Here is a 23,598-nt window from a genome sequence, read left to right on the forward strand (position 1 = left end):
TTTAACGGTGTGAGGGGACACATTTTATAAGTGTTTAGTTCTGTGTTTGCAAGGAGCATAATGAAAAGAGCCACCTTTTCCTTTGGCATCCCTTGTGATGCAAAAGCTGGCTCTTTCAGCTACAAACGCCTTTTGGGGGGGTTAAAGGTTCCCTTTCGACTTGCTCTAATCAGGCTTCGGCCTAAACGGTGTTCCTCTGCTCCTACTGCTGTCCCTGGGCTCCAACACCGCTAGTTGGTGCCTGGAAGTGCTGTCTGCACAGTCAACAGTCGCTCCTCTGTTATTGGGGTTCAGTAACATCAGCTGCTCCCCTGCTGTGTGTGCTGCAATACCTCCTATCTGATCCTCCTGCTGTCCCTGGGCTCCCACACCGCTAGTTGGTGCCTGGAAGTGCTGGATGCACAGTTAACACTTGCTGCCGTGTTATTGGGGTTCAGTAACGTCAGCTGCTCCCCTGCTGTGTGTGCTGCAATACCTCCTATCTGATCCTCCTGCTGTCCCTGGGCTCTAACACCGCTAGTCGGTGCCTGGAAGTGCTGGATGCACAGTCAACAGTCACTCCTCTGTTATTGGGGTTCAGTAACGTCAGCTGCTCCCCTGCTGTGTGTGCTGCAATACCTCCTATCTGATCCTCCGGCTGTCCCTGGGCTCTAACACCGCTAGTTGGTGCCTGGAAGTGCTGGATGCACAGTCAACAGTCGCTCCTCTGTTATTGGGGTTCAGTAACGTCAGCTGCTCCCCTGCTGTGTGTGCTGCAATACCTCCTATCTGCTCCTCCTGCTGTCCCTGGGCTCCAACACTGCTGGTTGCTGCCCGGAAGTGCTGTTTGCACAGAGCCAAACACCTCGCCAATGTGTTAGTGGGGTTCAGTAACGTCAGCTGCTCCCCTGCTCTGTATCCGGCAACGTGTCATGCGACCGCCACGCTGGCCCAACTAAAACTTAAGGGAACCTATAGGCGTTTGTTACTGAAAGAGCCACCTTGAGCAGCAGTAATGCTGCAGAAGGAAAGGGTGGCTCTTTTAATTATGCTCCTTTCAAAGGCTGAACTACACACTTATGAAATGTGTCTCCTCACACCGTTTAATCATCCTGGAGGCTGGACTTTCCTTTGTAATGTTACGCAGCACAGCCGTCATTCCTACCCCATTTGCGCCGTGCGCCGCCTCCTCAGTGTTGTTTGATTCTGTCCCGGAGCCTGCGCTGTTATGTTATCCCTTGGCCAGGCACACTTAGCGCTGCCCATCTTCTGACATCATTTGGTGTCAGGCTGGCTGCGCCTGTGCGGCCGCGCTGGCCTAGATCCCGCCTCACAGTGTCTTCTGATTTAATCGCACTGCGGGCCTGGGATCCATGGGCATGCGCAGTGCATATCTTCACCTCAGGCTGTCACTCATCTCCCTCTGCCTTCTTCAGACTGTGCGCCGTCAGCTGATCCCTAATAGCATGCCACAGCCGTGACACCGCACAGTCTGAAGAAGCCGGAGGGAGGGGAGTGAGAGGCGAGGATATGCACTGCGCATGGCCACGGATCCCAGGCCTGCGGTGGGATTACATTAGACGACACTGCGAGGCGGGATCTAGGCCAGCGTGGCCGCAAAGGCGCAGCCAGCCTGACACCAAATGATGTCAGAAGATGGGCAGCGCTAAGTGTGCCTGGCCAAGGGATAACATAACAGCGCAGGCTCCGGGACAGAATCAAACAACGCTGAGGAGGCGGCGCACGGCGCCAAGGGGGTAGGAATGACGGCTGTGCTGCGTCATATTACAAAGGAAAGTCCCACCTCCGGGACGGTTTAACGGTGTGAGGGGACACATTTCATAAGTGTGTAGTTCAGCCTTTGAAAGGAGCATAATTAAAAGAGCCACCTTTTCCTTTTGCATCATTAGTGCTGTACAAGATGGCTCTTTCAGCAACAAACGCCTGGGGTGGGGGTTAAAGGTTCCCTTTCAACTTGCTCCAGTGCAGGCTTCAGCCTACACTCTGCTCCTCCTGCTGACCCCAGGCTCTAACACTGCCAGTTGGCGCCCGGAAGTGCTGGCTGCACAGAGCCAAACACCTCGCCAATGTGTAAGTGGGGTTCAGCAACGCCAGCTGTTCCCCTGCTGTGTAGCCGGCAACGTGTCCTGCAAACGCCACGCAGACACAAAGCTGCCACCAGTGCAGGCTTCGGCCTACACTCTGCTCCCTCTCTTCCTGCTGTCCCTGGGCTCTAACACCGCCAGTTGGCACCCGGAAGTGCTAGCTGCACAGAGAAAAACACCAGCCAATGTGTCAGTGGGGTTCAGTAACGCCAGCTGTTCCCCTGCTGTGTAGCCGGCAATGTGTCCTGCAAACGCCACACAGACACAAGAACTGAAATTGAAGGGAACCTGTCCCCCCCAGGTGTTTGTATGTATAACAGCCACCTTGTACAGCAGTAATGCTGCATTTGTACAAGGTGGCTCATTCAGTTATTGTCCTTGCACACGTCGAACTCAACACATATAAAATGTGTCCTGTGAGACCATTAAACCGTCCCTGAGGTGTGACTTTCCTTTGTAATGACCCGCTGCAACCCCCTTGGTAGGGCTGCCCGTCTTCTGACATCATTGGTTGGCTGGCTGCGCCTCTGCGGCCACCCTGCCCGACACAACGCCCCTCGGTGTCATATTTATTTTGACTGCGAGGGTGTGATTGACGGGCATGAGCAGTGCATATCTTCGCCTGTCACTCATCTCCTTCTGCCTTCTTCAGACTGTACGGCTTCATGGCCGTGGCATGCGATAAGGGATCAGCTGACACCACACAGTCTGTAGCATGTGTAAGGACACGAGTGAGAGGCGAACATATTGACTGCGCAAGGTCATGAATCCCAGCCCCGCAGTGTGAATTAATGAAAAGACACTGCGGGGCTGGGATTCATGGGCATCGCGAACCGCACCAGCCGACATGAAATGTCACAAGACGGGCAGCACTAACAGCGCATGGCCAAGGGATAACACAACAGCACAGACTCCTGTACAGCTAATAACGATGCTCAGGAGGCTGCGCCCAGCACCAAGGTGGGATTTTTGACAGCTGTGCTGCGTCTCATTAAGAAGGAAAGTCACGCCTCCAAGACAGTTTGACTGTATAAAGGGCTTAATGTTATACGTGTTTCATTCAGCGTCTGCAAGATTCAAAACTTAAAGAGCAACCTTTGACTTGTGCAGCATTTCAGCTGCACAAGGTGTGGCTCTTCTAGTTTGTAACACCTGAGGGGGGGTTAAAGGTTACCTTTAAAATTGGTTCAATTAGGCTTCGGCCTACACTCTGCTCCCTCTCCTCCAGCTGAACCCAGGCTCTAACACCGCCAGTTGGTGCCCGGAAGTGCTAGCTGCACAGAGAAAAACACCCGCCAATGTGTCAGTGGGGTTCAGCAACGCCAGCTGTTCCCCTGCTGTGTAGCCGGCAACGTGTCCTGCAAACGCCACGCAGACACAAAGCTGCCACCAGTGCAGGCTTTGGCCTACACTCTGCTCCCTCTCCTCCTGCTGTCCCTGGGCTCTAACACCGCCAGTTGGCGCCCGGAAGTGCTAGCTGCACAGAGAAAAACACCAGCCAATGTGTCAGTGGGGTTCAGCAACGCCAGCTGTTCCCCTGCTGTGTAGCCGGCAACGTGTCCTGCAAACGCCACGCAGACACAAAGCTGCCACCAGTGCAGGCTTCGGCCTACACTCTGCTCCCTCTCCTCCTGCTGTCCCTGGGCTCTAACACCGCCAGTTGGCGCCCGGAAGTGCTAGCTGCACAGAGAAAAACACCAGCCAATGTGTCAGTGGGGTTCAGCAACGCCAGCTGTTCCCCTGCTGTGTAGCCGGCATCGTGTCCTGCAAACGCCACGCAGACACAAGAACTGAAATTGAAGGGAACCTGTCCCCCCCCAGGTGTTGTCATGTATAACAGCCACCTTCTACTGCAGTAATGCTGCATTTGTACAAGGTGGCTCATTAAGTTACTCTCCTTGCACACGCCAAATGCAACACCATTAAACCGTCCCTGAGGTGTGACTTTCCATTGTAATGACACGCTGCAACCCCCTTGGTAGCGCTGCCCGTCTTCTGACATCATTGGTTGGCTGGCTGCGCCTCTGCGGCTGCCCTGCCCGACACAACGCCCCTTGGTGTCTTATTTATTTTGACTACGAGGGTGTGATTGACGGGCATGAGCAGTGCATATCTTCGCCTGTCACTCATCTCCTTCTGCCTTCTTCAGACTGTACGGCTTCATGGCCGTGGCATGCGATTAGGGATCAGCTGACGCCGCACAGTCTGTAGCAGGTGTAAGGGCACGAGTGAGAGGCGAACATATTGACTGCGCAAGGCAATGAATCCCAGCCCCACAGTGTGAATTAAGGAAAAGACACTGCAGGGCTGTGATTCATGGTCAACGCGAACCGCACCAGCCGACATAAAATGATGTCAGAAGATGGGCAGCGCTAACAGCGCATGGCCAAGGGATAACACGACAGCGCAGACTCCTGTACAGCTAATAACGATGCTCAGGAGGCTGCGCCCAGCACCAAGGTGGGATTTTTGACAGCTGTGCTGCGTCTCATTAAGAAGGAAAGTCACGCCTCCAAGACAGTTTGACTGTATAAGGGGCTAAATGTTATACGTGTTTCATTCAGCGTCTGCAAGATTCAAAACTTAAAGAGCAACCTTTGACTTGTGCAGCATTACAGCTGCACAAGGTGTGGCTCTTCTAGTTTGTAACACCTGAGGGGGGGTTAAAGGTTACCTTTAAAATTGGTTCAATTAGGCTTCGGCCTACACTCTGCTCCCTCTCCTCCTGCTGTCCCTGAGCTCTAACACTGCCAGTTGGCGCCCGGAAGTGCTAGCTGCACAGAGAAAAACACCCGCCAATGTGTCAGTGGGGTTCAGCAACGCCAGCTGTTCCCCTGCTGTGTAGCCGGCAACGTGTCCTGCAAACGCCACGCAGACACAAAGCTGCCGCCAGTGCAGCCTTCGGCCTACACTCTGCTCCCTCTCCTCCTGCTGACCCTGGGCTCTAACACCGCCAGTTGGCACCCGGAAGTGCTAGCTGCACAGAGAAAAACACCCGCCAATGTGTCAGTGGGGTTCAGCAACGCCAGCTGTTCCCCTGCTGTGTAGCCGGCATCGTGTCCTGCTAATGCCACGCAGACACAACAGACCTCCAAATGCCTCCCGTGCAGGCTTTGGCCTACACTCTGCTCCCCCTGCTGACCCTTTGCTCCAACCCCACTAGTTGGGGCTCTAAGAAGACAAGCTTCAATAGGTCCCCATCCTGGTTCCAGTACCGTCAGCTGGTTTCGGGCAGAGCCTTTGGCTTAGGTGCCTCCCTCTGGGTATCCGAGTTCCACCAACGTCAGGTGGTCCTTGGTAGTGCTTTCAGGCATGGGTACCTCCTGCTTAGTAACCGGGTTCCAGTAACGTCAGCTGGTCCTCGGTAGTTCCATTGGCTCTTGGACCTTCGACTACCCATCCGGGTTCCAGTACCGTCAGCTGGTTCTCGGCAGTGTCTTTTGCTCTTGTACCTTCTGCTCCCCATCCTGGTTCCAGTACCGTCAGCTGGTTCCGGTCAGAGCCTTTGGCTTAGGTGCCTCCCTCTGGGTATCCGAGTTCCACCAATGTCAGGTCGTCCTTGGTAGTGTTTTCAGGCACGGGTACCTTATGCTTAGTAACCGGGTTCCAGTAACGTCAGCTGGTCCTCAGTAGTTACATTGGCTCTTGGACCTTCGGGTAGCCATCCGAGTTCCAGTTCCATCAGCTGTTTCTCGGCATTTTCTCAGCCTTCTTGTACCTTCTGCTACATTTCCAAGTTCAAGACCCTAAAGACGATGCCCCGGAAGACCACCCCTAAGATGTCGACGACACCAGAGACGACAACCACTGAGATGACGACGACCCTGGAGACGACGACGACATGGGAGACCGAGAAGCAGAAGAACAAGAGGCTGCAGAACAAAGAGCAGAAGAACATTAAGCATAACACTAAATATCAGAGCAAAAGATATTATCTAAATTATAAGCAGAAGAAGACTAAGCAGTGTATGGGGGTGAGTCCGTTCCTCCTCGTGGTGCCCCTGGATAAAGCCTGATGCTGCAGGCCAAACTGAACGCGGACAAATGTAACTCTTTTGTGACAGGCAGAACGGAAGATGTAATCTTCAAACTTTTATAGATAACAACTACGGGAATGCCTGTCACAAATAAGAATATGATGAAGAACTTGAATATGAAGAAGAATAATAGTTAAATAAAAAGAATATGAACAATGTAACAAAAAAAATTATAGGTAGAAGATGAAGAAGAAGATGAATAAGGTGAAGAAGAACTTGATGTCAAAGATGCTGATGATGATGAAGAAGAAAGTGTGGGAGAAGTAAAAAAGAGGGTGAAGGGCGTGGAAGTAGTGAAACATCAATATCTGACAAAATAAAAAAAATCTTAACATAGTCAATATCTTTGTAACTCTGAACGTCTTAAAAAAAAATTAAAATTCCTGCTATTCTATTTGATTGGGCTAAACCTCTATGCCTTTAATGTCTCCGCCACCTCCCCCAATACATCCTACATTATTCTTAGTTGTTTCCCTTCATGTAGAATGAACCTACAAGGAAAGAAAGGGTTTATTTTAATTCCGATATTTTCGTCCCATTGACTTGCATTGGTATCGGGTATCGGTATCGGCGAGATCCGATATTTTGCCGGTATCGGCCGATACTTTCCGATACCAATACTTTCCGATATCGGAAGGTATCGCTCAACACTACTCCCTAGACAAAATTATTGTTAGCCACTGCAGTGCATCTAAATGGCCATCTTCTTTTCACACTATTAGGCACCTTTCCTATTAATATATTAGGACAGGTTTCTTTCAGTGTGATTATCTAGCTGCACAAAAAATGTGGTTTGCTGATTGAAACTTTTTAGAAAATTTAGAAATAACTTTTAGTGACATTTTATTTATTTAATTATTGTTGTTATTTATTTATTTCAGTTTCCAAATAATCCTTTTTAGCTTTAATTTTACAAAGAGAAAGTAAATTAATAAGATTTCAAATCATTTTGATCAGTGGCGTTCAAACTTTGGAACTTCCATTGATCCTGAGATTAAAGTGAATGCTGCATCGGTATACTATTGCATTTTGTTTACGATTTTTTTCTAGGTATTAAAGTTAATGGGGTTGGCTGCAGTTCCCTTCACGGTAAGGCTTTCAGCCACATGGCAAAGTACAGAAACATTTAAATTAAATTATATAGATTAACCAAAACAGTAAAATACTTTCCGAGAACTTTCCGCAGGGGCGGCTGCATTAGCACAGCTCCTGGCTGTAAAATGATTTAACCCCTTCAGATGGATTTACATCGTGGGACATAACGACGGAAGGTATGGAATATTGTTGTTTGTTTTTTTAACTTTGTTTCAGGACGATGGTCTTCAGGTGGATTAAGAGTCTAATAAAATATTACAACACCCTGTGTCTTTATTTCATTAAAATACTTTGTACTAATGTGTGTGTGTTTTATTAACCATTTAGTACTATTGGATTAATAATGGATAGGTGTCATAATTGACACCTCTCCATTATTAATCTGGCTTAATGTCACCTTACAATAGCAAGGTGACATTAACCCTTCATTACCCCATATCCCACCGCTACACAGGAGTGGGAAGAGAGAGGCCAAGTGCCAGAATAGGCGCATCTTCCAGATGTGCCTTTTCTGGGGTGGCTGGGGGCAGATGTTTTTAGCCAAGGGGGGCCAATAACCATGGACCCTCTCTAGGCTATTAACCCCTTCATGACCCAGCCTATTTTGGCCTTAATGACCTTGCCGTTTTTTGCAATTCTGACCAGTGTCCCTTTATGAGGTAATAAAGGAACGCTTCAACGGATCCTAGCGATTCTGAGATTGTTTTTTCATGACATATTGGGCTTCATGTTAGTGGTAAATTTAGGTCGATAATTTCTGAGTTTATTTGTGAAAAAAACGGAAATTTGGCGAAAATTTTGAAAATTTCGCAATTTTCACATTTTGAATTTTTATTCTGTTAAACCAGAGAGTTATGTGACACAAAATAGTTAATAAATAACGTTACCCACATGTCTACTTTACATCAGCACAATTTTGGAAACAATTTTTTTTTTTGCTAGGAAGTTATAAGGGTTATAATTTGACCAGTGATTTCTCATTTTTACAACAAAATTTACAAAACCATTTTTTTTAGGGACCACCTCACATTTGAAGTCATTTTGAGGGTTCTATATGGCTGAAAATACCCAAAAGTGACACCATTCTAAAAACTGCACCCCTCAAGGTGCTCAAACCCACATTTAAGAAGGTTATTAACCCTTCAGGTGTTTCACAGCAGCAGAAGCAACATGGAAGTAAAAAATGAACATTTAACTTTTTAGTCACAAAAATGATCTTTTAGCAACAATTTTTTATTTTCCCAAGGGTAAAAGGAGAAACTGGACCACGGACGTTGTTGTCCAATTTGTCCTGAGTACGATGATACCTCATATGTGGGGGTAAACCACTGTTTGGGCGCACGGCAGGGCTCGGAAGGGAAGGAGCGCCATTTGACTTTTTCAATGAAAAATTGGCTCCAATCTTTAGCGGACACCATGTCGCGTTTGGAGAGCCCCCGTGTGCCTAAACATTGGAGCTCCCCCACAAGTGACCCCATTTTGGAAACTAGACCCCCCAAGGAACTTATCTAGAAGCATAGTGAGCACTTTAAACCCCCAGGTGCTTCACAAATTGATCCGTAAAAATGAAAAAGTACTTTTTTTTCACAAAAAAATTATCTTAGCCTCAATTTTTTCATTTTTACATGGGCAACAGGATAAAATGGACCCTAAATTTTGTTGGGCAATTTCTCCTGAGTACACCAATACCTCACATGTGGGGGTAAACCACTGTTTGGGCACATGGTAAGGCTCGGAAGGGAAGGAGCGCCATTTGACTTTTTGAATGAAAAATTGGCTCCAATCTTTAGCGGACACCATGTCGCGTTTGGAAAGCCCCTGTGTGCCTAAACATTGGAGCTCCTCCACAAGTGACCCCATTTTGGAAACTAGACCCCCCAAGGAACTCATCTAGAGGCATAGTGAGCAGTTTAAACCCCCAGGTGCTTCACAAATTGATCCGCAAAAATGAAAAAGTACTTTTTTTTCACACAAAATTTCTTTTAGCCTCAAATCTTTCATTTTCACATGAACAACAGGATAAAATGGATCCTAAAATTTGTTGGGCAATTTCTCCTGAGTATGCCGATACCTCATATGTGGGGGTAAACCACTGTTTGGGTGCACGGCAAGGCTCGGAAGGGGAGGCGTGCCATTTGACTTTTTGAATGGAAAATTAGCTCCAATCGTTAGCGGACACCATGTCGCGTTTGGAGAGCCCCTGTGTGCCTAAACATTGGAGCTCCCCTACAAGTGACCCCATTTTGGAAACTAGACCCCCCAAGGAACTTATCTAGATGCATAGTGAGCACTTATAACCCCCAGGTGCTTCACAGAAGTTTATAACGCAGAGCCGTGAAAATAAAAAAATAATTTTTCTTTCCTCAAAAATGATTTTTAGCCCAGAATTTTTTATTTTCCCAAGGGTAATAGGAGAAATTGGACCCCAAATGTTGTTGTCCAGTTTGTCCTGAGTACGATGATACCCCATATGTGGGTTAAACCACTGTTTGGGCGCACGGCAGGGCTCGGAAGGGAAGGCATGCCATTTGGCTTTTTGAATGGAAAATTAGCTCCAATCATTAGCGGACACCATGTCGCGTTTGGAGAGCCCCTGTGTGCCTAAACATTGGAGCTCCCGCACAAGTGACCCCATTTTGGAAACTAGACCTCCCATGGAACTAATCTAGATGTGTGGTGAGCACTTTGAACCCCCAAGTGCTTCACAGAAGTTTATAACGCAGAGCCATGAAAATAAAAAATAATTTTTCTTTTCTCAAAAATGATTTTTTAGCCCACAATTTTTTATTTTCCCAAGGGTAACAGGAGAAATTGGACCCCAAATGTTGTTCTCCAGTTTCTCCTGAGTACGCTGATACCCCATATGTGGGGGTAAACCACTGTTTTGGCACATGTCGGGGTTCAGAAGGGAAGTAGTGACGTTTTGAAATGCAGACTTTGATGGAATGCTCTACGGGTGTCAGGTTGCGTTTGCAGAGCCCCTGATGTGCCTAAACAGTAGGAACTCCCCACAAGTGACTCCATTTTGGAAACTAGACCCCCAAGGGAACTTATCTAGATGTGTAGTGAGCACTTTGAACCCCCAAGTGCTTCACAGAAGTTTATAACGCAGAGCTGTGAAAATAAAAAATGTGTTTCCTTTCCTCAAAAATATTTTTTTAGCCCAGAATTTTTTATTTTTGCAAGAGTAACAGGAGAAATTGGACCCCAAAAGTTGTTGTCCAGTTTCTCCTGAGTACGCTGATACCCCATATGTGGGGGTAAACCACTGTTTGGGCACATGCCGGGGCTCGGAAGGGAAGTAGTGACGTTTTGGAATGCAGACTTTGATGGAATGGTTTGCGGGCATCATGTTACGTTTGCAGAGCCCCTGATATGCCTAAACAGTAGAAACCCCCCACAAGTGACCCCATTTTGGAAACTAGACCCCCCAAGGAACTTATCTAGATGTGTGGTGAGCACGTTCAACCCCCAAGTGCTTCACAGAAGTTTACAACGCAGAGCCGTGAAAATAAAAAATCATTTTTCTTTCCTCAAAAAAGATGTTTTAGCAAGCAATTTTTTATTTTCACAAGGGTAACAGGAGAATTTGGACCCCAATATTTCTTGCCCAGTTTGTTGTGAGTACGCTGATACTCCATATGTGGGGGTAAACCACTGTTTGGGCACACGTCAGGGCTCGGAAGGGAAGAAGTGACATTTGAAATGCAGACTTTGATGGAATGGTCTGCGGGCGTCACATTGCATTTGCAGAGCCCCTGATGTGCCTAAACAGTAGAAACACCCCACAAGTGACCCCATTTTGGAAACTAGACCCCCGAAGGAACTTATCTAGATGTGTGGTGAGCATTTTCAACCCCCAAGTGCTTCACAGAAGTTTATAACGCAGAGCCGTGAAAATAAAAAATAATTGTTCTTTCCTCAAAAATTATGTTTTAGCAAGTAATTTTTTATTTTTGCAAGGGTAACAGGAGAAATTGGATCCCAACAGTTGTTGCCCAGTTTGTCCTGAGTACGCTGGTACCCCAAATGTGGGGGTAAACCACTGTTTGGGCGCACGTCGGGGCTTGGAAGGGCGGGAGCACCATTTGTCTTTTTGAACGCAAGATTGGCTGGAATCAATGGTGGCGCCATGTTGCGTTTGGAGACCCCTGATGTGCCTAAACAGTGGAAACCCCTCAATTCTAACTTCAACACTAACCCCAACACACCCCTAATCCTAATCCCAACTGTAGCCATAACCCTAATCACAACCCTAACCCCAACACACCCCTAACCACAACCCTAACCGCAACACACCCGTAACCCTAATTCCAACCCTAACCCTAATCCTAACCCTAATCCCAACCATAACCCTAATCCCAACCCTAACCACGACTGTAACCCCAACCCACCCCTAACCCTATCCGTAACCCTAACCACAAGCCTAATCTTAACCCTATTTCAAACCCTAGCCCTAATTCCAACCCTAACTCTAATTCCAACCCTAAACCTAAGGCTATGTGCCCACGTTGCGGATTCGTGTGAGATTTTTCCGCACGAGTTTTGAAAAATCTGCAGGTAAAAGGCACTGCGTTTTACCTGCGGATTTACAGCAGATTTCCAGTGTTTTTTTGTGCGGATTTCACCTGCGGATTCCTATTGAGGAACAGGTGTAAAACGCTGCGGAATCCGCACAAAGAATTGACATGCTGTGGAAAATACAACGCAGCGTTTCTGCACGGAATTTTCCGCACCATGGGCACAGCGGATTTGGTTTTCCATAGGTGTACATGGTACTGTACCTGATGGAAAACTGCTTCGAATTCGGCCACGGCCGATCCGCTGCGGATCCGCTGCCGATCCGCTGCGGATCCGCTGCCGATCCGCTGCGGATCCGCTGCCGATCCTCTGCGGATCCGCGGCCGATCCGCTGCGGATCCGCGACCGATCCGCTGCGGATCCGCGGCCGATCCGCTGCGGATCCGCGGCCGATCCGCTGCGGATCCGCGGCCGATCCGCTGCGGATCCGCGGCCGATCCGCTGCGGATCCGCTGCCGATCCGCTGCGGTTCCGCTGCCGATCCGCTGCGGATCCGCGGCCGATCCGCTGCCGATCCGCTGCCGATCCGCTGCGGATCCGCAGCCGATCCGCTGCCGATCCGCTGCGGATCCGGATGTCAGATGTCAACAAGGGGCAAGGAACAAGTCTGGTAATAAATATCTCAGATAAAACTTTGACTGAAAATCAGATGTCCGTTTTGAATAAGGGATTGTCATTTGGTTTGAGCACTCATGTGAATTGGTTCCAATTGAACTTGGATATGCAGCGTTTTTTTAGATCTATTAAGTTAAAGGAATGGTTTTCCGGCAAGGTCCAAATGGATAAAGTTCCTAATAGTGAATTTAATTGTAAACAGCTAACATTGTCCAAAAAAAGTAATTTCACACCATCTGAAAACCCCCCTGTGATAGACGCATTCATATCCGCTGTTAATGATGATATAAAAATGTTCAAAGGTAAATGTACAAAAAATTTTATGCACCCCAACATGTCTAAAAATGAAATGGAGGCTCTACATGAACTGGCACATGATGAAAATATAATCATCAAGAGTGCCGATAAAGGTGGTGCAGTGGTTGTGATGAATAAGGGGGACTATCTTCAGGAAATCCGGGGGCAGTTGGCTGACCCGGAGGTGTACGAGAGACTTTCTCATGATCCAAAATTTGATATTGCAAGGGACATTAAGATTATTCTAGATAATGCCCTTGAACTATGTATTATTGATCTGGATTTACATGAATATTTGACCGTTGGGTGTCCAATCACCCCAGTTATATATACTTTGCCAAAGATACATAAGTCTCTCGTGCATCCTCTGGGTCAGCCCATTGTCTCTGGATGTGACTCCATTTTATCACATATTGGAGTTTTTCTTGATAGGATCCTGAACCCCATTGCCAGTCATGCGGAGTCCTTCGTTAAAGACACCACCGATTTTCTTGAAAAAATAGGTGGAATAGAAATAGTTGGAGATGTTATTTTAGCATCATTCGATGTAACATCACTATACACATCTATTCAACATAGCAAAGGATTGAATGCTGTCAATAAAAAATTGCGGGCCACAGAATACTCTGAGGAAGCGAGGAACTTTATAATACAACTGTTAGAACTGGTATTAACCCGAAATTATTTTTTGTTTGGTGACACTTTTTATTTACAGTTGAGAGGCGTGGCCATGGGTGCCAACATGGCACCCGCGTACGCAAATATTGTCATGAGTGTTTTGGAGGAGGATGTCATCTATGTGTCCCACCACTACTGCTATGTAGCGGCGTGGTGGAGATACATAGATGACATCTTCCTAATCTGGACTGGTTCAGAGGATTCATTGGTGGAATTCCATGACTATTTAAACACAATAGACGACACTATTAAATTTACCCTGGTGCATTCGAACAATGAAATCCAATTTTTGGATGTCAGTGTCAAAATTAAAAACAATCGACTTATCACCCAGTTATATACAAAGGTGACTGATATAAATGACCTATTGCTCTTCAGTAGCCAACACCCAAGAAAAACTAAAGAATCCATCCCTTTTAGCCAACTAATCAGAACCAAGAGAATTGAGAGTGAAAAAGACTCGTTGGAAAAATCTATGGAGGGGACTCTTAGAAAATTTATGGATAGGGGGTACCCAAAACATTTATTGGAAGCACAAAAAAATAAAGCTGACTCTATTAAAAGGGAAGACCTTTTCCAGAAAAAATTTAGAAAGAAGGTTTCTGATCGTATACCATTGGTGACAGCCTTTTGTGAGGAAAGTAGTGGGATTTCAAATATCATACTGAAACATTGGAGTATGTTACATAAATGTTTACCACATGTACCAGAATTTTCAAAACCACCCTTGTTCTCGTACAGGCGAAACCGTACGATTGCCTCTAATTTAATAAAATCAGACATTGGTTCTTTCAAAAAATCCAATCAAACCACACTTTCTGGACAGAATAGAAGAGGTTGTTTCCCATGTCTTTCATGTGTTAATTGTACATTAATGTTAAAAGGATCCAGTTTTGTTCATCCTGTGACTCAGAAAAAATATGAGATACAACATTTTTTGACATGTGACTCAGAGTTTGTAGTTTACCTGTTGCAATGTCCTTGTTCCTTATGGTATGTCGGTGAGACAACATGTGATTTTAAAACACGGATCAACCAACACCGACATACCATAAGGAAAAAACGTATGGATCTGCCAGTATCCAAACATTTTGTTGAAAAATCGTATACAGAAAAACAACTGCGTTTTCGCATCATAGATATAATTCCTGTACAGAGGAGAGGGGGTGATCGTGTTCGATTACTCAAAAAAAGAGAATTGGAGTGGATCATGAAATTAAATACGCTAAAACCATATGGTCTTAATGTAGACTTCAAGATTAATCAGATTTTATAAAAGAATAGTGATAAGTTCAGCTATATCCTCATTGATATGACAATCCTCCTGTAAAATCTTACATGGATTTTAACTTCTTTTTCTCCTTTTTTTTCTCTTTTCAGATGTCCCAGTTTGTGAAATTTAATATTTTTTTGCAATTTATGATGTTGATTAATAGAACTTGATACACTGTGTGAAGAGATGCATTAAATAATATTTGAGATTACACTCATCGTTCGTTGTTTATTATATTTAAAAAAACTGTGGGCGTATACAATTGGTTCTTGGTGTGTATACAGGATGTGATTGACATATGGGGGGATTTCCGCCTCCTATGTGTTTCTCTTTCCCTGTCTTGGTTCCTGACCCCTCATTTACCCATGGGGAGTTTTTGGGACTTTAACACACCATACATAGAGCTTATGCCTGAACCAATTATGTCCACTATAAATACTATGAAATAAATGAGTGTAACCCTCCATTCATGGCTTTATAGCGATATTTGTCCTTTAATAAGTGACAAAAAAAAAAAAAACACCTCAATCATTTTTTAGTTTGTTATACTATGCACTCTCTCCTACATATTGCTAATGCTTATATTATAATGCTGCGCAGATACAAGGTGTCAGATTTTTTTTCTGCCTGCCTGAAGTCTGTTTGGCCATATACCTTTTCCAAGATGGCGCTTATGACTTCAAAGTACTATTGCACAGGTGCGGACCATAATGCTCTAGGTCCAGACTGCAGCTGCCATAGACATGTGCAGTTACAACAGGAGGACGCCGGAATCTCCAGCACCTGCTGTATTATCTTTGTAAGTGCGCGTTTTTTCTGTTTTCACAAACATGGGACACCTGAGGATATTAAATTGCTTATTAATATATTTTTAAAGTTTACCACTGTGCACTATATGGCACTTTTTTATATATAATGTACAGTGGGGCAAAAAAGTATTTAGTCATTCAGCAATAGTGCAAGTTCCACCACTTAAAAAGATGAGAGGCGTCTGTAATTTACATCATAGGTAGACCTCAACTGTGGGAGACAAACTGAGAAAAAAAAATCCAGAAAATCACATTGTCTGTTTTTTTATCATTTTATTTGCATATTATGGTGGAAAATAAGTATTTGGTCAGAAACAAAATTTCATCTCAATACTTTGTAATACATTCTTTGTTGGCAATGACAGAGGTCAAACGTTTTCTGTAAGTCTTCACAAGGTTGCCACACACTGTTGTTGGTATGTTGGCCCATTCCTCCATGCAGATCTCCTCTAGAGCAGTGATGTATTTGGCTTTTCGCTTGGCAACACGGACTTTCAACTCCCTCCAAAGGTTTTCTATAGGGTTGAGATCTGGAGACTGGCTAGGCCACTCCAGGACCTTGAAATGCTTCTTACGAAGCCACTCCTTCGTTGCCCTGGCGGTGTGCTTTGGATCATTGTCATGTTGAAAGACCCAGCCACGTTTCATCTTCAATGCCCTTGCTGATGGAAGGAGGTTTGCACTCAAAATCTCATGATACATGGCCCCATTCATTCTTTCATGTACCCGGATCAGTCGTCCTGGCCCCTTTGCAGAGAAACAGCCCCAAAGCATGATGTTTCCACCACCATGCTTTACAGTAGGTATGGTGTTTGATGGATGCAACTCAGTATTCTTTTTCCTCCAAACATGACAAGTTGTGTTTCTACCAAACAGTTCCAGTTTGGTTTCATCAGACCATAGGACATTCTCCCAAAACTCCTCTGGATCATCCAAATGCTCTCTAGCAAACTTCAGACGGGCCCGGACATGTACTGGCTTAAGCAGTGGGACACGTCTGGCACTGCAGGATCTGAGTCCATGGTGGCGTAGTGTGTTACTTATGGTAGGCCTTGTTACATTGGTCCCAGCTCTCTGCAGTTCATTCACTAGGTCCCCCCGCGTGGTTCTGGGATTTTTGCTCACCGTTCTTGTGATCATTCTGACCCCACGGGGTGGGATTTTGCGTGGAGCCCCAGATCGAGGGAGATTATCAGTGGTCTTGAATGTCTTCCATTTTCTAATTATTGCTCCCACTGTTGATTTCTTCACTCCAAGCTGGTTGGCTATTGCAGATTCAGTCTTCCCAGCCTGGTGCAGGGCTACAATTTTGTTTCTGGTGTCCTTTGACAGCTCTTTGGTCTTCACCATAGTGGAGTTTGGAGTCAGACTGTTTGAGGGTGTGCACAGGTGTCTTTTTATACTGATAACAAGTTTAAACAGGTGCCATTACTACAGGTAATGAGTGGAGGAAAGAGGAGACTCTTAAATAAGAAGTTACAGGTCTGTGAGAGCCAGAAATCTTGATTGCTTGTTTCTGACCAAATACTTATTTCCCACCATAATATGCAAATAAAATAATAAAAAAACAGACAATGTGATTTTCTGGATTTTTTTTTCTCAGTTTGTCTCCCATAGTTGAGGTCTACCTATGATGTAAATTACAGACGCCTCTCATCTTTTTAAGTGGTGGAACTTGCACTATTGCTGACTGACTAAATACTTTTTTGCCCCACTGTATATGGTACAGATTTATCACAGTGGCACTGTTGCACTTTTTTGGTCAGATGACTATTGCTGATCTGATGTCCAAAATAACTTAATATGTTTAATTGTATACAATGAATGTTTTTTATATATACCCACCTTGTCTGTACAAACACTGCTTGAAAAAGGATAAAGATATCCGAAACGTCGCCACGCCGTTCAGGCATTAAAGCCCTTTTTTTCTATTTTTTTTGTGCTGTCTTTCTTTTTTTCATCTATATTTATATATATATATATATATATATATATATATATATATACTGTATATATGTTTTAACGAACATTTGAGGCCATAAATCCATTAGATGTCGGTTTTGCAAGCCTGCGAGAAAATATCGCAGTACGGATGCCGTATGGATTACATACGGAGGATGCCATGCGCAAAATACGCTGACACACCCTGCCTACGGATGACATACGGATCACTATTTTGGGAACTTTTCTGTGTATTACGGCCGTAAAAAACGGACCGTATTTACATACGCTGAGTGTGACGCCGGCCTAAAAGGAAATTTATCAAGGGTTTTTCTCAGATTGCTAAAGCACTCCCTGACTCACACGTAAGGGGGCGAATCTCAAGGTTTGATAACAGGATGCAATAAAGGACTTTAAATAATTAACAGTATTTTACGCTTCAAGAGTTCAAGGTAGGGGCCGTTTTATCGCAATGGCGCAAAATTCCAACTAACTTGCATCCATGTGCTTTCTTTTTTTCTAAAAAAAAATTCATCTGCAGAAAGTAATTACGATGTTGGGAATCATGACTTGCTGCTAAATTGGACTTTGGGGAGTGGAGGCATTTTTTGAAGGGGCGGCTCACCAAGTTTCTGTGGTCACTGATCACAAGAATCTACCTTACATTGAATCAGCTAAATAATTAACTCCCAGATAAGTCCAGATGGTCCTTGTTTTTCTCTAGGTTTAATTTCTCTATCACATTCAGGTTCTAAGAATGTGAGGGGTGAAGCGCTATCACTAGTGGTGAGCAAATTTGTTTAGAAATCGATTGCCAAACATAAATTTGGCGCGACTATGGCATATTCGGATTCATGATCGGAACCACAAGCAAAATTTTATAAAATCGGAAAAAATTGGTAACATTCGGTAAAAACTGCGAGAAAATATTTGCGCTGCTAGAAAAGAATTTTCAGCACTTTAGCAATGAGCAATGGTAATGGTGGTGTATTATGAGTGTTTGGTACATGTTTGATGAGGGGAGGAGGTTTGCAGAGCTCAGAGGCGCGGCTTTCTTTTAAACAGTATTTATTTTCCTAACAATATGTGTGCACATTGCGGCTAGCCAATCAGGGCACAGGAAACATCCACAATGTCCTCGCACAATGGCTTGCATCATTGTCTACTGAAATCACATGTCCCTCTCCATATAAAGAGTGGAGATCTTGTTTTAGTGCCATTTTGACACTGTAACAGCACAGAGAGGGGGGCAGTTGCTTCACAATGCCATATCTGTAAGGCATCGGGATTCTCCCGCTGCAAGGGATAGATCCCAAGCCTTATTTGCTTCTGCAGTCTCCCATTCAGATTTGTCCGCTGCGGGTGTTGCTGACAAATGAATCAAAGTCGGCAGTGAGTGGAGGACAGGAAAACACCTACGGTGCCCATTTTAATGCCAAAAACATCAATTCTTGTTACTTAGGCTAGTCTTAATTTACCTTATAATAATAGTTAGGCATTGAAAATTGGGGGTCATTTGGCTAAAGTTGTGGGGGGGAGGGCTGGTTCAAGTTTTTCGTGGGCCCAGGAAACGCGGACTACATCACGGTGGTGGAGCAGGGAGAGGTAAGTATTTCAAATTTGCAAGTGCTGTGATCCTGAGCAAGCAGGGGGGCCCACTCATTCACATTGGCACTGGCACAGGGCCCCTCAAAGTATGGCGGTGTCACCGGCAGAGACACTTTTGCGTACTATGAGGGGCCCTGTGCCAGTGACGTCGCCAACGAGTATGCCCCCCCACCTGATGAAGGAACCTGCACTTTCATCTGTACCTTCCTCTTTGTCCCCGTGTAAGGTGGTATAGTATGCGGGAAGGGGAATCTGACTTTCAGCAGGGTCAGATTCTGGCTGTGTAGAGTGCAAGGGGAACGTAGTGGTCTGGGTCAATGTACCAGCAGACTCATCTAGCAGTGGCTGGGCAATGGGCAGGATGAGGAGGAAAAACAGAGATAAAGGCCCAAATAATAAAATAGGCTAAATGCAGTTCAAAATTGGTAACAGGACTAAACAGGCGGCATTGCTTTGTTCAGTGGAGGAAAACTGTAATGAGTGGTGGACACAGTTAGTAGGCCCAAGTAATAAAGTGGGCCAAATGCAGTTCAAAATTGGTAACAGGAGTAAACAGGCGGCACTGCTTTGTTCAGTGGAGAACAACAAGCAGCGGCAGACACCGTTAGTAGGCCCAACCAAACAAGTAGGCCAAATGCAGTTTAATATTCAAAACAGGGTGAAAATTGTGGCTCAGCTTTGTTCAGTGGAGGAGAAAAGCAAGGAGCGACAGACACCATTAGTAGGCCCAACCAAACAAGTAGGCCAAATGCAGTTTAATATTCGAAACAGGATGAAAATTGTGGCTCAGCTTTGTTCAGTAGAGGAGAAAAGCAAGGAGCGGCAGACACCGTAAGTAGGCCCAACCAAACAAGTAGGCCAAATGCAGTTTAATATTCGAAACAGGATGAAAATTGAGTCTCAGTTTTGTTCAGTGGATGAGAAAAGCAAGTAGCGGCAGACACCGTTAGTAGGCCCAACCAAACAAGTAGGCCAAATGCAGTTTAATATTCGAAACAGGATGAAAATTGAGGCTCAGCTTTGTTCAGTAGAGGAGAAAAGCAAGGAGCGGCAGACACCGTTAGTAGGCCCAACCAAACAAGTAGGCCAAATGCAGTTTAATATTCGAAACAGGATGAAAATTGAGGCTCAGCTTTGTTCACTGGAGGAGAAAAACAAGGAGCGGCAGACACCGTTAGTAGGCCCAACCAAACAAGTAGGCCAAATGCAGTTTAATATTCGAAACAGGAGTAAAGTGGTGGCTCAGCTTTGTTCAGTGGAGGAGAAAAGCAAGGAGGGGCAGACACAGTTAGTAGGCCCAACCAAACAATAATAATAATAATAATAATCTTTATTTATATAGCGTCAACATATTCCGCAGCGCTTTACAGTTTAACAGTTTCAAACAACAATCATAGGTAACAATGTTAGCAATACAATAATAAAGCAAAATAAGACGACCCTGCCCATAAGAGCTTACAATCTACAATGAGGTGGGGGAGATACAAAATACAGGTGTGTATTTACAATGATGTATTTACAATGATGGTCCAGCCATCTTCAGGGGGTGGGGGATAGATGGAGATAGTGAAAGGGCTACACACACACAAACATAAATGACCTAAACAAGTAGGCCAAATGCAGTTTAATAGTCGAAACAAGAGTAAACTGGCGGCTCAGCATTGTGCATTGGAGGACAACTGTAATGGGAGGCAGACACAGTTAGTAGGCCCAAATAAGTAGGCTAAATGCAGTTCAAAACTGGTAACAGGAGTACACAGGCGGCATTGGTTTGTTCAGTGGAAGTCAAGTGTAAGGAGTGGCGCAGACAGACTTAGTAGGCCTAAAATAAAAAAGTAGGCTAAATGCAGTTCAAAACTGGTAACAGGAGTACACAGGCGGCATTGGTTTGTTCAGTGGAGGTCAAGTGTAAGGAGTGGCGCAGACAGACTTAGTAGGCCTAAAATAAAAAAGTAGGCTAAATGCACTTCATAACTGGTAACAGGAGTACACAGGCGGCATTTGTTTGTTCAGTGGAGGTCAAGTGTAAGGAGTGGCACGGACAGACTTAGTAGGCCTAAAATAAAAAAGTAGGCTAAATGCAGTTCAAAACTGGTAACAGGAGTACACAGGCAGCATTGGTTTGTTCAGTGGAGGTCAAGTGTAAGGAGTGGCGCATACAGACTTAGTAGGCCTAAAATAAAAAAGTAGGCTAAATGCACTTCAAAACTGGTAACAGGAGTACACAGGCGGCATAGCTTTGTTCAGTGGAGGACAACTGTAAGGAGTGGCTGACACAGTTAGTAGGCCAAAATAATAAAGTGAGGTAAATGTCTGCCAAAAATACATTCATAAATAAACAGGTGGCATAGCTAGGTACAGGGGTGGGCTCCTCTGCTGAGTAGCAGACAGTGGTAGTTGGCGCAAAGCATTAACTGGTCTAAATGGAGGCTTTTCTTTGTGAGAATTTGAATCTCCCTTTTTTTGGGGGGAGACAGCACCACAACTCAGGCACAGTGTGTAACACAACGCAATGTAAGTGGCAGCAAGTGGCTGGAAGATATCTGAAAAAATCCAAGGACTGTAGTACTATTTCTATCTCCCTACAATAATCTCAGGACAAGTATGGCAGCAACAAAAAGGACTGCTGCACACAAAAGTGTGGACAAATAAACAAGATAACTGCAGAAAGGAGCAACAGGATTTTTGCTTTTAAAAAAAGCAGTTGGTTTGCACAGCAGCGGTGCAAACAGCAATGCAGCTATCAGGGAGCCTTATAAGGCAGCCTAATAAGCTACAGAGCTGATGCACAAAGATATAGCCTCCACTGTCCCTGCAAAACAAAGGTGGTGTTGGACAGTGGAAATTGCTACAGCACAAGCGGTTTGGGGGTTAATCTTCCCTCCCTAACTATGTCCCTGCTTCTGACGAAGCTGCAGCAACCTCTCCCTATGCTGACATCGGCAGAAATAAGATGGCGGTCGTCGTGCACGCCTTTTTATAGTCCCTGTGACACCGCAGAAAGCTAGCCAATCACTGTCATGCCCTTCTCTAAGATGGTGGGGACCGAGACCTATGTCATCACACTGCCACACACTCTGCGTCCTCCTTCATTGGCTGAAAAATGGCGCTGAAAGCGTTATATGAAACGCGACTTTGGTGCGAAGATCGCCGACCGCATGGCCGATCCCACACTGGCATCGGGTCGGGTTTCATGTAACCCCGACTTTGCCGAAAGTCGGCAATTTTTGAATTTGTCCGATCCGTTTCGCTCAACCCTAGTAACCAGCGATAGGCAGCAGCAACCTGACACTCTGGAGTCTAAGTCCAGAAATCACCTTACTGAGTATGTCCGTGATGTGGCGTCTTCCTATTGGTGGTCGGACGTCTCCGTCTCTGGTGATGTGGCAGCTTCCGATTGGCCCACAGACAATGTATCGGCCATGTGGGCGTGAGTGTTGGGGGATGGAGCCTTTTGTATAAAAAACTCCCAATGGTGCCTGCGTGTGTGCTAGTATCTTTTATGTTTGGCTATGCGAGTGGAGACTCTACCACTCTGTCTGCATGTGTTTTGTGTTTGTCTAGCTTTGGGACTATACACATAGGCAGGCAGCTAGCATCAGTGGGGGCAATTAGCTGCTTGGCTTAGCATCTGTTACCTACATGTGCGCGGTTAGCAAGGTAGAGTTTCAGAGCAAGCTCAACCCTAGTCAGGGTATTAAGCTCTGCATCTATTTAATTTCTGTGTGCAATTTACGCAGATCAGTTGCGAGCAAGCTTTTTCTCGTGTTTTCCCTGTGATGTTTAATAGGGCACTGCACTCAGTATACTTCTCAGTATACTTAGGTTCAGTACCTCTCTGTGGAGTTTTAGAGTTTGGTGCTTAGTGTTTCGGTCACAGTGTGGTGTTAGCACAGTATGTCCAGGCAATCGCTCACTGTCTGTTCCATCATTGCTCACTAGCAGCAGTTTAACATCTCTGCATGGTGGACCCCGGGTTGCAGTTGCACTTTATTATTTATTTTTATTTAGTGTAATCTATCAACCCTACCAGTAAACTAGCACCAGGGTCTGGCTAGTAATGGCGGATGAGCAGCGTCTCCCATGGTACATCTAGCAGCTGTAGAACAGGTTGTTCATGCTTGAGTGGGCAACTTCAGCTGTGGATCTATCCGCAATAGCAGCACAAGCAGCCAGCGAAGCCACCACTAGGGCTTCTGCTGTGACTCCCCATCTTTTCCCCATTTCCCGCTACCTGATAAGTTCTCGGGGGACAGCAAGGCTTGCAGGGGATTTGTGAACCAGTGCTTGATTCAGCTGGAGCTACTGGCCTCACGTTTTTCAGCTGAGAGAGCTAAGGCGGGATTTGTGGTATCTTTTTTGATGGACAGAACATTGGAGTGGACTAAGCCTGTCATGATTCCCAATGGCAGGGACATGGGCAAAAACAGGACTAGCTCTAGGAAGATGGAATCTAAGCTGACCGCGATGCTGAACCTAACGCACAACTACCAGTGGCCGGGGAACGTACCTGCGTTTTATCCCTAGACGTCTCGCACCAGCCGGAGATCTAGCTACCCCTAATAGAGGAAACACAGACC

The sequence above is a fragment of the Ranitomeya variabilis genome, chromosome 5 (genome assembly GCF_051348905.1).
Source record: "Ranitomeya variabilis isolate aRanVar5 chromosome 5, aRanVar5.hap1, whole genome shotgun sequence".
NCBI lineage: Eukaryota > Metazoa > Chordata > Amphibia > Anura > Dendrobatidae > Ranitomeya > Ranitomeya variabilis.